Source organism: Streptopelia decaocto, assembly GCF_964273445.1.
Source record: "Streptopelia decaocto genome assembly, chromosome: 1".
Classification (NCBI taxonomy): Eukaryota; Metazoa; Chordata; class Aves; order Columbiformes; family Columbidae; genus Streptopelia; species Streptopelia decaocto.
Genome location: NC_138663.1, coordinates 128,489,271 through 128,504,424, shown reverse-complemented (window position 1 = coordinate 128,504,424; position 15,154 = coordinate 128,489,271).

Sequence of the window (15,154 nt, the reverse complement as noted above, 5' to 3'; positions counted from 1 at the left end):
CTGGAAGGCTTTATAAGAGGCAAAGTCTTGAGAGACACTGAGAATCCACTGCTAATCATCCTCTGCAAAAAGTTCTTATGGGTACTCAGCTCTCTTAAGAGGTAGTTGCCCAGCTCAAAGAAAACCCTTTCTTCCCCCAGCTCATGCCTCTCCTCTCAACTTCATCCTTTGCTCCCACTTTCTGACTTTCACAGGATCCCTCCCCTTCTGACCCCTGTCCACCCAAAGGAAGTGCCATTCCTTCCTTTCTCCACATAATCCCCCATCCCATGGGATTCTGCAGGCTGGGAAGCTGGAGACCAGTAAAGTACTGTGTCCCAGCAAGGAGTCTGAGAGGGGGTATAAAGAACAAAACCAGAATTTGACGAGGACACCAGGACAAGGACCTTTAACTGTATTAGAATCTGCAAGTACCATTTAAGACGCTTGGTTTGGGGGTTTTCAGCACAGAAAGGAAGGTGCCACCCGAGCACCCAAAGCCATACAATGCAGTGAGGAGGCAGGATTAGGCCTGGCAGGCCTGGGTTTTTTAACTGGCACATCCCCAGCCAGAGAACGCCTGTCCCTCAGGGTGCTGCCTTGCCGGGAGAGATACACAATGGATAAATCAGGAGCTTATTAAAGCATACTCACAGCAGATCACTCCCCTTGGAATACGAGTGATATTGCTGTTTCATAGGGCCACTCAAGCACTAACCCAGGCCTTGTTTAATAAACCATTCTTGGTTTATAATAAGCAGTAGGCCAAACTTTAAAACCTCTGTGCTACAGCCACTCAGCATCTGTGCTGGAGAGCAAGGTATAGCCAAAATATTACGATAAAGATCTCCTCTATTCCATTTCAAACCTTGCACATGTTCAGAGGTGGTGTTTTGTGGGTCTTTGAAACCACAGATGTACAACCATCCAAGCTCTCTGTCTCCCAGCCTAGAGAATACTTGCACCAAAGCAGATAATCTCTCTCTGCCACTCATTCCTTAATGCCTCCCTGGTTCTATCTTCTAGGTATAACAAGTGGGGAATATTTGATGGATGGACGTTTGCACTGGCTGACAGACCATAAACTCATGATTCTTGGAACCCATTGTGAAGGCTGGCCAGGCTATCACACCACAGTAGGAGCACATTTACTTCAGCCAGCGAGCAGAGAGACCAGCCTGTCATTTCAGACAGATTTTGTATTTATTACTTTGTATCAGATGGATGGACAGACAATCTCATAGTTATGACCTAAATCAACATTATATATTAAATTCTGCCCTTGGACAGACACTCAATCTTTAAATGGCAGCATTACAAAGACAATGCTCTGAAGGCAGAAAAAGTGAGAATTTTTCATTCTGCTCTCAGCCATCTTTTCTTCAGAGCCGTACCTGCTGGCGTCCACTCAGCCTCTCAAAACTGAATTCTCCAGTGAGAGCTGGAACTGACATTTAACAGAAATACCATCCTCAGTTGTCTCCTTGGTCAGTGCCTCAAACCGTTTCAGCATCACCCCCTCTAACTGGTGTCTGAGGGAGCCCAGTTCTGATCTTCAACCTTGTGCTGATCAGCTGCCCATCCTAAGACAGGAGAAAAGGGAAAAGTGTGTTTCACCAAGATCTTAAAACAGCAATACTTAATTCTATAAACGGAAAAGCTATATTTAAAAATGCATAGAATGCCAAAACTAACAAAGTAATAAATCGAGACAGGGTCATGCCTGTAGTCCCTCTCCTCTCTCCGAACAGCACAGTGGGACAGCTGAGCGGGCCAAGAGACAAATGAGGGAGAAACTGAGAGAAATACTTAGAGGTAATGGCTGATCTAGAGCACGTGGGTTGAGCAAGTTGTTTCCTCTTTCAGAATATGTGAGTAAGGCAACACTCCAGCAAACTCAAAGCTGATAACATTTAAGACTTAAAAGGGAACAGGTCAAAGGACACCAGATTATACAATCTCCCCTCAATCACTTTTCTACAAAATATCACTGAGGCAAATGAATTAAGATCCAAAAGCCAAACAATAAAAGCACTGTGTGTTCACAGGAACGAAAACATGCATGACTGGACTGCAAATGTCCAAAGTATGAAGAATGCAGAAATTCATTATTCAAAAAATCAGCGCAGGGTAGCAGAGAGCCTGACCCGCAGCAATGGCCAGCACTGCTGCCCACCAGCATCAGCAGGAGCCGTGGAGCAGCATCTCTCCTGCCAACGCTGCTGTGGCCTCTTGGGAAGCCCAAAGCAGCATGAGGGGAATCGCTGTCCCCAGGAGAGCCCCCTCCTCTGACACCACTGCTCCCTTGGGAGTTTCTTTGCAACAGCATGGTCTGGCCAAAAGGATGCCCAGGGCCTTTATAAGCCTGTGTTCAGCACGAGAATTGAGGTACGGACAGCACACAATCTCTCTCAGTCTGGGCCTAAGAGTAGCTGGCACCTAATTTTCTACTCATCCAAGCAAGAAAGAATGATTAAGAACTGGCACAAAGCTGAGAGGCAGCTGAAGGGGTATAGTGCCACTGTTTCAATCATAGACCACAAGTGGTTTTCTCTGCTCAGCAAAGATCCCAGGGAAGTCTGGTGCTTTTCTTCCAACCTGGTGAACTATCACCAGGTGCACAAAAATCAGAAATTTCCCAGTGGCAAAAGTGATGACAGAAAAGGGCAGCAGTGTCTTTACAAGTGACACTAAAATAAATTAATAAATAACACAGCCAACCAACAAAACCAAACAGCCCTGTTCAGGGCTATAATATCAACCTGGAAGTTGTTAAAGAGAAAACAAACAAACAAACAAACAAAAATAGAGGAGGGAAATCAATACCTGAGCAACCTGGGGTATGGAGATCTGTTCTGGGTTCACATCACACCCAGGTCTCAGAGCTGAAAGAGCTGGTTGGGCTATGAGGAGGTTTGAGCTGTGATTGAGACTGGTTTGCAGCAAGAAACACCAGGATAGGGACTGGTCAACTTTTACATTAGCAGTCCAGTGAGAACTCAGCCTCTTCCCTCTTTCCCCAATAAAACTTCTAACTGTCCCAAGGAATTTTGGCACCTCCTCCCAGCACGGATTACAGGAGGGATCCTGTACAGGGCTGATGCCAATTTTTTGCACCCATTTGTGAATAAAGTGCAACATTTTGGGGATGAGGTTTACCAGAAGCAGCAAAGGTGTAGATGGACTCAAAATGAGAATGGAGAGCAGCAGCTTAAGATACACTTGTTTTAGGGAAAAACTGTGACTGAAGTACAAAATTAATGGCGTAGCTTTTGCCTTAAGCATTCATGGCTTTCATGGTCTAGATGATTAAATATCTTTCCGGGGACCACAGGATTTGTAATACCAGGTGTGTATATATATATGCATACACACATAACATTGTCATGAAAATTTGATGACAGAAAAAGAGAGAGAATCAAAAGAGCTTATAACACTCTAGCCAAATAATGCAGAAAGGCTCCATTTTGCCTCCAGTGAACATTGGTTTACATTTTTTAAAATGAATCTGCTGAGACCACATTCACATACCACCACTGGTTTCCCACAGACATTTGAGCAATTGAGTTTGACGGGCAACAGAGTTCTCAGAAAACAAATGTCAGTCACAGAAACTAAATTTTAAAATCATATGGGCCAATATCCCCCTCAGAGGCAGCTGTGTGTTCCTTCAGCCATCGGGAAGCACAAATATTGTGTAACCAATCCTGCCTATCACAAACCAAACAACCACCTCCACCGGAGAGTATGTCCAATAAATACATGCCAAAAGATGTTTTAAGGATAGTTATGCATTAGATCAGTAATAGAAAACATGTGAGAGAACCATGATGTACTGGCTCGTGAAAATAATGGCTACTCCAAAAGCATTTTTAGGACTCATCCACTCATCCCCAGGATGTAGGGAGATAAAGGGTGCAGAAGATCCCGCTTTCTTGACTGCTCATGAAGTTCCCATGGGAAGGTTCGAGTCCTTCAGCAGTTTCTCCACATGAAGACGCTTCACCATTTTGTGCTCCTGCACAGAGGGTTTCATCACCCCCTTGTCAAGCCCCTACACTTCCCAAGCACAAAAGTAGCGAAAGCACTGTGAAAGCACAACAGTGCTGGCATAAAACGTTCTCCCCCGTCCTCTAATGCAGTTTGCCATGCAGGGCATTGTAGCCTACCTACTAACATAAAACAACCAGCTTCTGGGTGAATAAGACCAATTGTACCACATTTACTATCAAAAAGCATTCGCCCAGAGAAAGCCAGGAAGCAAAACTCAGAAAGGCTGCAATATTTACTTATTCCCTTAAAATTATTTCTGGACCAAGGCCTGTAGGACTGCTACATTAAGCCACGTTCCCCCATTGAGGTGGCTGTATCTCATTAGCAGATCAGGCGCTTTTTTTCATTTCTGTATTATGAACTCTGTTTGCCTGGCCCTTGACAAGCTCCTGTGAGGCAACAGCCCCGCTGCAGCATTTGCAGCAGCAAGACCAAGTCCCCTGCAGACCATTGTTGGTTTCTGAGAGGACACCTCCGTCTCTCAGCACTGGGCCACAGCAGGAAAGTGCCCAGGGTTTACTCTCAGTTGGGTTTTGTGACTCACTATTCATAAGCAGAAGCTCCTTTTTATCATAAGGTTAATTTAGATGGGAAAGGTCAGGACAGATAGGGCCCAGCTAGAGATCAAAATGAACTGTTAGGGACCTGCAAGAGAGTTAAAATTTCTTGCTCGTCTTGGACATGAATCTCACCTTAAAAAGGCACGTTGGCGATGGTCGGCTATACGATGATATAAAGAAAGCGAGACACATCAAGCAATTTTTCTAGAAACTAGATAGGGGTTGCTAGGACATGACATTTTTAACAGCAGCCCCAGCAAAACCCGACACACTCATATTCGGCTACACATAGGGTTTCACTAGAAATCATGTTAGCCACCAGCTCCTACCCTTAAAAGGAATCAGATTAGCAGGCAGAGGCAAGCCTGAGGTCAGAAACTTGCTGCTATTTGTTTGGGTTTGTTTTTTAAGTAAATGCCGTGCCAGCTCTTCAGCCTGGGAACAAACTTTGAGGTTGAAAAATGCTCCTGACAGAACCAGTTTGATGGGTGCCAGGCTACGGGCAAGACGTTTCAGAAACAAGTGTCTAAAATTAGCCATTGCTAAATCACGTAGTCTAATGAAGCCATGATCAGTTCCCACCTTGCTTTTCTTCTACCTCAACCCAGATTCAAGAAAACACTTAGGCACACTTGTATTGCAAAAATTACCATCACCTTTGCTGCATAACATGAACTGCCAACCCAAAAGCATATGTGGTAGCTGGTATTTCACTGAACAATGGGCTTTTTTCCAATTCGCTTTCCCCTTACAGACCATGGCAACTCTTTTCTCAACTTTTTTTCCTCTGAAATTGGGATTTTGTATTATTTTTCCCCTCTCCGTCTAGTGTTCTCTTCAGATACGGTTACACTTTCATCTCTGTATTTCTAGTTTCTCCAGATTCCTTTCGTCTCTGGCATTTCCAGATAAATGCCAAATTTGAGGACTTTCTGAAAAGTTAATTGAAGTATCACAGTATCACAGTATGTTTGGGATTGGAAGGGACCTCAAAAGATCATCTAGTCCAATCCCCCTGCTGGAGCAGGAACGCCTAGGTGAGGTCGCACAGGAACATGTCCAGGCAGGTCTTGAATGTCTCCAGAGAAGGAGACTCCACAACGTCCCTGGGCAGCCTGTTCCAGTGCTCTGTCACCCTCACTGAGAAGAAGTTTCTTCTCAAATTTAAGTGGAACCTCTTGTGTTCCAGCTTGATCCCATTACCAGTCTTTAAGTACCCAGTCTTAAATGTACAATAAGGAAAGAGAACAATCCTCACTGATTCCTGATGGACACATCTGACCACACAAGCACATCACAGGCCCCAGCACAGTGAGGTACCCAGGAGCTTGCGGACATCCTCAGAAGCACATGCTGAGGTACCTCAGCCCTTTTCCTCTCCCAGTGCACACCTGGGGGTACAGGGAGCAGCCTCCTTCCTACAGTGCAAACAGGCTCTAGCTTTCCAGAATGCTCCTCCCCACAATTCAAATCAGGGTTGCCGCTGCCTCGTGTGTATTTCTAAGCAAGCAGCAAGGCTGCGGTACACATACATACATGCATCACGTCACAGCATCACACATCCGTGTCACCTCAGACTCGGGAACACACAACAGCAGCTCCAGCATTACCCCCAGCATCTCTGCACCATAGAGTGGCCCACAATGGGAGCCCACAGCTTGCCCTGTTTCACTTAGCAAGACAAAGTTAAGAAGCATTTTAATCCTGTTACTCAAGTACTGACAATGGGGACAGCGTTTCTGACAACCGATTGCTCTCTTAACAGAAGCGCTCTTATAATGAGGACTATTATTTTAATTAACAAGCGGAAAGCACAGTCTGGGGATGAGGTAATTTCTAATTATTGCAATGGGGTTTATAAAGGTATGCACTGGTACTAATAGAAGTTACTGACCCCACTGGAAATCACTGGTTAAGGTTCTCTCCCCTGCACTAAGCAGACAGTCAGACCAGCCACCACATCATTAAAACCTACAAATCTGTGAAAAGTTTGCTGCAGTCGATACACTGCAGTTCATAGTGATTATTTTTTGTCCACAGTGCTGCTGTTTGTTTCAATCCATTTAGCAATTCTCATGAGCTCCCCAGTTCAAATTAGGGTAATTGAGAGTAAGAGAACATGTAATAAATTTTTTTACTAAGGGAGACATGCCCCATTCCTTTCTCTGATTCATTTGTTGACTCTGTTGACTTGCAGTCATGTTTTACCAGGTATTTTCCTTCAGAAATGCCAAATGCATCATGGACTATGTTGTGTCGTCCCTTTCTTACAATCTCACCATCAATGAAGATTTTTAATCATACGTTTCTCTTCTGATTTATTCTATTAACCTACAAGGGAAGTACATTAAAATCCAATGCGAAGATGGTTTTGCCTCTGACTTTTTTTCGTGGCTGAAGCCACAGATAGAAAAACTAGAAAAACTCATGTGTGTCAACAATCCTTAAAATAAATACTAAAAAACAGTCTTACGACAAAACCAATGCTAACCATACCATTGTCTGGGATACTTCGCATTCTTCCTCTAGAGGAATCTCAGTCACCCGCATTAAATGACTCCCAATTGAGACATGAGAACTGGCAGCAGCGTAAATACCCACGGAGCACCGGCTGGTACAGCTGACAGCCAGATGGGACCAGAATGGCAATAAAAGATAACACTGAGTCTGGACAAGCAGCTCTGGCACCTGCCTGAAACTTTGGAGAGTGCCCTCAGATCCCCACTCCAGCAAGTTTTGTCTTTGACAAGAGGCAAGTCACCTGAGCCTTTCTTTGCCTGAAATTCCCATCTGGAAAATTAATATAGTGGGCCTTGGCTCCTGCTAATGAGGTGCTGAGATCCTACAGGAATGCAATGCCCTGAGATAGACAAGAGATGGACAGGGAACCAGAATAAAAAAAAAAAAACTTTGCATCCAAAGGAAAATCAGAGGAAGACAACTCAGGATAATAAAAAAGTTTAAACTCTGTGTCTGGAGCTACAGTAAAACACAGATAGGGCACTCTGTATGTACCCACACAACATGCAGAAAAGCAACGCAGGACCGTTTCCATTTAGTAATAGCAGAGTTTCTGTAACCACGGTCCAGGGGCTGTCAGGCAAGACCCAAGGAAAGGCCGTATTCCTCATTCAAACAACTACTAATATTGTTTGAGAAACAGTTGAGCGCTTGCATATACAAAACCTGCAGGCACTTCGCTACCTCGCAGCCTTCCTGGTGAGGCAGGGAATAAGTGTTATTCCCACCTGCCAAAAGATAATCTGAGTTGAAAAGGACTACTGAATGCTGTCTTTGGAAAGGACTACTGAACTACTGACTTTGACTCAGCTCAAGCTCTCAATGCTCCCTCCACAATTCCCATTGTGTGTCAGGACCCAGTTTCAAGTTCATTACCTTCATGTTTTGAATTAGCACCTGCCATCTGCATGAAAATGTACTATTTACAGCTACCATTTCAACAGCCTTCAAAAACTATGAAAACTCTCAGAAGAGATGCAGCTCGCTCCTTCCAGCGCTGTTGCAAGACACGGGCTCCTGTGTGCTCTTCTCTGCTTTGCCATGGATTCAGGGCATCACCCATCATTAAGTCTTCTCACAGCACCATCTCTCATAGGTGTGCACAAGAAATCACAATGATGTCTGTAGGACTTCACTGGGGAATGGCACAGATTTAATGACTGTGAGCTGCTTTGCAGTGTATGAATGAAATACACTATAGACTTATGAACCATAAAGTTAATAAGGGCTAAACGTATTCCTTCATTAAAATCATCAGCTGCTGATTTGTACTGGATTTCTCTTGCTGATTGCACATAATAGCAACACTCATGTTCTTTGTTTATGAATGTAAAAAAACCCCATGGTCTGTCTCATCTCTCTGCTAGTTCTTGGAATGAGGAGCATTCACCCCATAATTTTGCAATTGGTATCACACCAGTTCTGGAGACTGCCCAGTCTCTGCCATAATTCACCTGGTTTTGTGCTTCCTTATAGCTGGAGTGGGCTAAATGCTGTTGGCTCCCCACTGATTTACACCGTCCAGCGTCTGTGTCAGTCTGATATGCAAAATAGTTTTTTCCATTTGACCATACAAAACATGTTAAAGAGAGCTGCCACACATTTGCAATTAGGCACTGAAAAATAAAGTGACAAGACTCAATGTCTGCTTTGAAAAAGCTCTGGTTTAGCCCAACAAAACTAATTTTAACAAACCTATGGTGAAAATGCATTTTTTTTTAAGGTTTTGGGTTGTTGGTTTGTTTTTTGTTTTTTTTCCCAGGATACAAGAGCTGCAGGACCTAAAATAGAAGGATGAGTTATAAGCCTTTCAAAGCAGAGATTTATCATGGAAATTCTGACAACCGTCAATGTGAGCAATGCCGCCAGGCACCACTCACAATCCACTGCATCTTTCAGACCTGTCGGGGTTTTTTAGAATGGGCTAAAAATAAATGGAGCAATATACACACATACACACATATATATTGTTCAAAAAAGAACAGGTGGCCCTGCCAGCAATATAAACACAGATGACTCTTGAAAATAGCTAACAACCACCCAGCTAAGCAGCCTTTCCTAGCCATGCAAGCAGCACGTTCAGAGCTCTCCTTGAGTTCTCTCAGTCTGCAAGCCATAATCATCTGGGATCCTGACACTGTCGTGACGAGGTCTGAGGACTTCCAAGAGTCTTGATCTCCATCACTCAACGTATTCGCACAATTCCACCCTCCTGACCTTCTGCGGATTATTGCCCTTCTGAAAATAACGCACATGGAACAGCTGGTGGGGCCAGAAATGTCTTAAATGTAAATAGCATAGGTCCCAGACATGAGGTTTATGTCCTCTCTTCTAGCTCCCCACCACTTGATCTGACCCTCATCCTCATATAACAAAGAAGAGTCTATACTGAATGGGAAAAAGTATCAGGGTGCTATGGACAGCCCACACGCACTCAAACAGACAGTCTGGATGACTGAGTGTTGAAACCCACCAAGTCTACCACCCACAGGGAAAGCAAGGAAGAAAACAGAAAGCAGCCCTGGAGTTTCAAAACTTAACCAAAGCCTGAAGCAAAATGAAAGGATAACATTTTACCCATGGTTCCAGTTGTGTCTCCCCAGTCCGTGAGAGGGAGAAAACAAAGTTCACAGGTTGCATCACATACACGAATTCTACTGTTTGATCACTTCTGTGCAAGTATGAAAGCATAACAAAACAACTCACTTTGCTGGGAACCTACTGTAAGGTTCAGAATGACCTCTGTAGCCTTTTTCTCCTTGGTGCTTAGAAAAAAGGAATTGGAGTACTGCGTCCACTTCTGGGCTCCCCAGTTTAAGAAGGACAAGGAATTAGTGCAGGGAGTCCATTGGAGAACTACAAAGATAATCAGAGAGAGACTGAGAGGGTTGGGTCTGTTCAGCCTGGAGAAGAGAAGGCTGAGAGGGGATCTCATCAATGTTTATAAATATCTCAAGGCGGGGTGTTAAGAGGATGGGACCAAACTCCTTTCAGTGGTGCCCAATGACAGGATGAGGGGCGATGGGCACAGACTGAAGCACAGGAGGTTCCATCTGAATATGAGGTGAAACTTCTTTACTTTGAGGTGCCGGAGCACTGGAACAGGCTGCCCAGAGAGGTTGTGGAGTCTCCTTCTCTGGAGATATGCAAGACTTGCCTGGACACATTCCTGTGTGATCTGCTCTGGGTGAACCTGCTTTAGCAGGTGAGTTGGACTAGATGATCTCCAGAGGTCACTTCCAACCCCAACCAGTCTGTGGTTCTATAATCATTTACACCTGCACCATCTCCTTTTAATTTCATGTCATCCCAAAACACTCGGTGTTACATCTATTCACAAGAAGCAAAGGAGGTGGTAAAGATTATAAGTGCCAAGTGGTTAAACACTGCCACAGGGGAGCACATCTGCCCCCACTTCGGAGCACCAAGCCCCTGGATGCAGGATCTCAGCAGCAGGGAAGGGCTGGCAGCTCTCCCACCGCACCCACACACCTCAACCATGCACACATGGACAGTCCACCTGACATGGCTGGGGACAGCTTATCCAGCATCTCAGCCTTCATCTGCGTAGGAAAAACACTCCTTCAAAGTTGAAGAGAAAACTGGCCTGCTGTTATCTCAGAGAGGCGCATAATTGAGTCGGCAGGATGCCACCGACTACCAAATGCAGCAGATGGCTGTAGGCATCATCCAGTTTAGGATGACAAAGTTCGAACAAAAGACAAACAGAAGGCAGGGAGCACATCTTCTGTGCCTGGCTACAGGGCAGGGGATGAATCTTTACACCATCAGCGTGTCACCCAGCACACAGACGGCTTCCAGCTCTCCAGCTGCCCTGCTGACTGTGACCAAATGCCCAAGCCTTGAATTTGAAAGAAAGAGAGAGGAAGCATCATGTGGTCACAGAAAAAAGAGACAAGAAAGAAGAGCTGACTGTCTGATACCCTGTTTCTAAAATCCACAGAAAAAGATCTCCGTAAACATCCTCATGATACCACGCCTAAATGTCAGCACTCTGACTTCCAGGACTGTCTCACATAGCCTGCAGGAATTCAGAAATAAAATTATGACCTGCAAGTATCTATACACACCATTTCACTCCTGGAAGGTAAATGGCTGACGTGAAAGCATGCAGAAAAGGAGACAAGATGCATAGATCTGTACACTGTACCACGAGTGGTGCCTTACGAGGAGGGCTTGGTCTGCAGTGGCATTTAGGAGTTTATTTTTGCCAATTCCACCCCAAAGGATCACAGAAATTAGGAGTGGAAACATTCCTTCCATTTCCCAGGCGCCTTGCTCACAAAGCAGCTGCCTACAAGGTTCACAACGACAGACAGACTGGAGTAGACAACAGCGATACAGCTCCACTGGAAGCAACACAGCACAGTTAAACAACTTACAAATAAATTTTTGCTCTTTGTGAACACAATACAGCTTATACGCCCAGACTGACTAGTTTGTAATAGTCACTGTGGTCACCGATCCCAGCAGGACACAGAGACATCACTCGTAGCTCTGCAGCTGGGAATGGCAAAAGCTCTTTTGGCCACAGAGTAAAGCAGCCCGTGCTTCTGAACACAAATATTGTGTGTATTCTTGCCTGTGTTGCAGGAGTGGGGACCCGCCACTTACAACACCTGAGATTTCAGTAGCCGTAGCCACTTCAAGGGACCAGAGCAAAAGCACCTTAATTGTACTCAGAGAGCCACTCACAGGAACATTTTGGAGTGCAAAGGGTATTTGGAAGGGTAGGAAAACACTTTGTGCTCAAGAAGCAAATAGTCCACCCAGAAGTGGCTCTGGCAATTAAAGTACCTGGCCATTAAGATATATTCCATATGCTCCACGCCATTCATGGAGCTGCCACACAAGACCAGAAAAGGGAGATGTCATGTTTGGCCTGAGCTGCTCGTGGCTCACTTTGGGCCTGGTTATGCCACCCTCCTCTGGCAGCCAGTGTCACTGCTGTGTCCCCAGCACAGCTGCAGCCTGTGTTGCATAGAGCTGTGAGAGAATGTTTCCAGCCCACTTCCCTTGCTGAGCAAAAAGCACTTGGGAAGGAATCAAAGAAGCCAGGGCAATATAAACCTATTTTCTGACCTCTACCATTCAGGGGGAAAAACAAGCACCTACCTAAGCGATGCCCAGATTCTATTTCTATTCTTGACCCTGCAGACATTTTGCAGTAAATCTCTGATTTACACCACAATAGCTACAGTCCTTTGTTCGGGAAGAAGGTGTTTACCTAATCCAAGAAACAATCACAGAATCATAAAGTAGTTTAGGTTGGAAGGGACCTTCAAAGCTCATCTAGTCCAACCCCCCTGCCATGAGCAGGGACGTCTCCAACTAGATCAGGTTGCTCAGAGCCCCGTCCAGCCTGGCCTGGAATGTCTCCAGCGATGAGGCACCTACCACCTCTCTGGGCAACCTGTGCCAGTGTTTCACCACCCTCATTTCATTGTAAAAAATTTCTTCCTCACATCTAGCCTGAATCTCCCTTCCTTTAGTGTAAAACCATTACCCCTTGTCCTATTGTAACAGGCCCTGTTAAAAGTCTGTCCCCATCCTTCTTATAAGCACCTTTTAAGTACTGAAAGACTGAAATAAGGTCTCCTCGGAGCCTTTTCTTCTGCAGGCTGAACAACCCCAGTTCTCTCAGCCTGTCCTCATAGGAGAGGTGTTCCAGCCCTCTGACCATCTTGGTGGCCTCCTCTGCCCTCCCTCCAACAGGTCCATGTCTTTCCTGTACTGAGGGCTCCAGAGCCCAGTAAAAGACTGGAACTCATCAGGATAAATCGTTTCTTTGGTGGATATTTTTTAAACACTATTTAATGTCAACCCATGTTGTGGGACAAAAATCTAATCATGATATTTGGTCACATACCTTATCAACGTATCAGCCACACAATGACTGTGTGGTTTGGTTGAATTATGAAACTCACTATGACTCAGTTTCACCTTCAAGAAAATTTGGATGTAAATGCAAGTTTGTCATAGAGAGTGTTCTGAAGCATGATATGTTTGTGACACACTATAAAAAGGTAAACAACAGCAATGGTAATACTTTGCAAAGGTAGCAGTCATTGTAATTTGGTTAAATTCCAGCCAGGAGGAAATTTGCACACTGGTTTCAGCAAGAAAGGTTTCCTGAAGCTTGCTTATTCATTAGAGTTCATTAACTTGCCCCCAGTGAAAAAAAGCTCACCCACAGTGGCTATTTCAATAGCCTTCTGCTCCTTGTCTGGCCACAAAAAGCAACAGGAGGGTAAAAATAATAGATCCTTTGAAAATGTTTCTGTAAAGATGATGCATCTCAGAATAAATTTCTACATAGTTGTACAAAGGAAAAAAAGGGCAACACCATTTGCTAAAAAATTGACAGCCGCCTGCTATTTTGGAGAGCTCTCCTCTAATTGCACGCACCTGCTGTGGAATGGTATATTCTAAAATATATCTCAACAGTAATGCTGCTTGGCACCAGCCAAGTCCCCCCAGGAGGGACCCAGTCTTCACAGCTTCACAGGAACTGGGGTTTTCTTCCAGGATAACATTCGACTGGAAATTAAATAAATTCACTGTGAGCCTCTTTCCTTGTTCCACCTCTGCTCATTTGTATCGTATCACCTCTCTCTCTCTTCCTCCTTTCCTCCCTCCCCTTAATGACGTTTTCTTATTCCCCCTGCCCCCAGCATCCCTGAACCCCCTCTTACACTCCCACAATGCAAGATTTAGGCTTGGTTCCTCCATTTGTTATTTTCTTGGCTTGTGAGATATTTTTTCCTTCTCTCTCTGGTCTGGTCATGCCTCTGTGTTTCACATGCTCTAAGCTCAGAAAACTGAGGTAACCCTTTCAGAACAGTACTGCTTTGAGAGACACGAGGAGATCACCATACTCCTCCATCCACACGTCCTGGTGGCTGTGACAACCTCCTACCAGCTCTGGCCTTCGTGCAGGTCACCATCCTCTCCCTCCTTTTGCTCCTTCACTGTTGTCCTGCTCCCTGCGTGTACCAGCTGCCTGTGACTCCCCTGGTGCCTCCAGCCAGAGGTCCTGGGAGCTCTGCTTGCACCCCTGCTGGGTACCACTCCTAAGAGATAAAGGTAACCTCAGGATTGACACTCAAGGGTCTCTGATTCTATGCCCAGGTCTTCCTCGCAACATAAGGCAAATTATTCAGCTCTCTTCACTGCAGATTTCTGTCTGTAACATGGTATTTGTATTCCTGAATGGTTTGAGGATATTTGCCCTTAAAGTGTGGCAAGCCTTCAGCTGCTCTGGTGACAGGGTCATAGATGAGTTTCCAGCAGATCCCTCTGGGAGCAGGAGACCCAGGGTCTGCCAAGTGGACATTTACAGGCACATGCATTCAGCTTGTTCCCCAGCCTGATACCAGCTTGGCACCCATGCCACATGTATCCACACACGGCTTCTCTTCCTTTCAGGGGTGACCTCATGGGAAACAATCTTGTCTCTCTTTCCAGGATTTCTTTAATTGCCTGCAATGGAAAAAAAAAGGACAGCGGGACAGCTGGAAGCCAGGGCGAGGTAGATGGGATAGGAGGGTATGCTGGGGATGGGGACACTGTGTCCTCTCATCCTCACTGTCCCAGCTGACCCAGGCAGCCCACAAGCTGCCAGCACCCACTGCAGGTGCTGAGCTTTTGAATTCAATGGGGCCAAGCAAAGGGTCTCTGCTGGTGTAGGGGGCTGCTGATGCCAGGCCAGCAACTGTGATGCCAGCCCTAGTGTTAAGGGTCAGGTATGGCTTTCTTATGCTCACCTCGTGTGTCATCTAGGGCATGTCGTTGGCAACAGACCAAAGGCAAAGCCGCAGGATGCATACAGGAGACCAGAAAGCTCAGAGTCCTGGCAGGCAACAGACCTGCGTGTTTCAGACCAAGCAGAAAATCAAAGTCTTAGAGGTAAGACCTTCCCCAGAGGAAGGGATGCTCCAGACTAGGGCAGCAACAAAGCACAGAAGGGGCTCCTTTGCCTTTTGTAATGAGCTGTGGGCACTTTAGGGAGCCCTGAACAC